Below are 1,727 nucleotides of genomic sequence, written 5' to 3' on the forward strand. Positions count from 1 at the left end.
GGGCTGTGGGGCTCCCGCGCGGGTCTCCGGGGCCTGCTCCGTAGCCGCGATGCTGCGCTCCTTCCGGGCTGCGCGCGGGGAGTGCACGGCTCTGCTGTCTCCTGCAAGAACTGGCTCAAGAAATTTGCCTCGAAAACCAAGTAATGCGGCGGGGGGCGGTGTCATCGGGCGCGGTGTTCCCTGGGGGGCGGTGTCCCCGGGTTGCGGTGTCCGCCCACCCGCGTTCTTGCGCCCACGCGGCTTCGGTCGCCAGTTCCTGACTCCTGGGGTCTGCAGCAGTTCAGCTCTCACTGTCAACATTCGCAGTTTTTCTGTTCGTGGACGTGTGTCGGGTTAAAAAAACAAAGTGACAATGTGTGTTTATTTTGATTCTTGTCACCGGACGTATTTTTCAGGAGATTAGTTTCAGGAAATGAGGAAAAATGAAAAAATATAAGAATTTCGTTGGTAATGTTGACTTTCTGTGTGGAGTTAATTTGAAGACTAAAGCTTGTCATGATAATTAGTATTTTTAAATGATGAAAAATAAGTACAATAAAATATAATGACTTTTCACGCTGCTTTTAGCTCCTCTAAGTACGGTAGATGGGTGTATGTTTTCTACTTTAATACACTACTTTTAAGACAGTTTTAGACCCTGCAGAAAAATTGCAAACATAGTGCCGAGATCCTGTGTCCTGGCACCCAGCTCCCCCTGTATTAACGTCGGACTTGAGTTTCTCCAGTTAAAGAGCCGATATTGATAGACTTGCTAACTGAAGCCCGTGCTTTATTCACTTTTCCTTGGTTCTGTCTGCCGTCCCTTCCTGTCCCAGGTCCCCACCCAAGGTCCACGTTACATTGAATTGTCCTGTTTCCTTAGGCTGGAGTAGTGTCCCAGACTGTCCCTGTTTTTGATGGCTGTGCCAGTTTGGAGGGGTACTGGTCAGGTGCTTGGCAGGATGCCCCTCTGTTGGAATGTGCCTGTTTTTTTATTGCTTAGATGTGGATTATGGATTTTGGGGAGGAAGACTAGAGGTAAAGGCCATTCTCACCGCACCGTATCCAGGGTCCACGTTGACCGTGATCCCCTGCGTGAGGTGCTTGCCAGGTTTCTCTACTGTAAAGTTACTCTTTTTGCCCCCTTTCCTTACTGTACTCTAGGAGAAAGTCGCTGTGTGCAGCCCACGCCTAAGGAGTGGGGAATTTTGTCCTGAGTGATTTGCATTCTGCACAGAGGATGTGTTTCTTCACCCCGTTTATTCATTCATTCATATCCCCAAGAACTCATGGGTTATAATCCTGTGTTACTTAGTTTTGTTCAAATGTTTTCTGCTCTGGCCCTTAGCAGCTCTCTAAGCTCCTATGTCCTGTTACCATACCCTTGTCATTATGGCATTTTGCTGGGTTTTTGTGTGTGTTAAACACTTTCCTGCTTTCTGGCACTACAAGATGCTCCAAGCTCATCTTGTGTGTTTCCTACCGCAGCCCTAAAATCAGCCATTTCTCCAAGGAGCCCTCGTTCCTTTTATTGGAGAGAGAGATTAGAAACCGTGGGTGCTGGGTGTGTTCGTTGCTTCTGGGGTGTCTGTCTTTAGGCCATCTCATCTGACGAAGGATGTACGTGTTCCTGTTCACCCTCGTGTAAATACGCACCTATAAACATTTCTGTGTATAACCCGAAGGATGTACGTGTTCCTGTTCACCCTCGTGTAAATACGCACCTATAAACATTTCTGTGTATAACC

The sequence above is a fragment of the Colobus angolensis genome, unplaced genomic scaffold, assembly GCF_000951035.1.
Source record: "Colobus angolensis palliatus isolate OR3802 unplaced genomic scaffold, Cang.pa_1.0 Scaffold135, whole genome shotgun sequence".
Lineage (NCBI taxonomy): Eukaryota > Metazoa > Chordata > Mammalia > Primates > Cercopithecidae > Colobus > Colobus angolensis.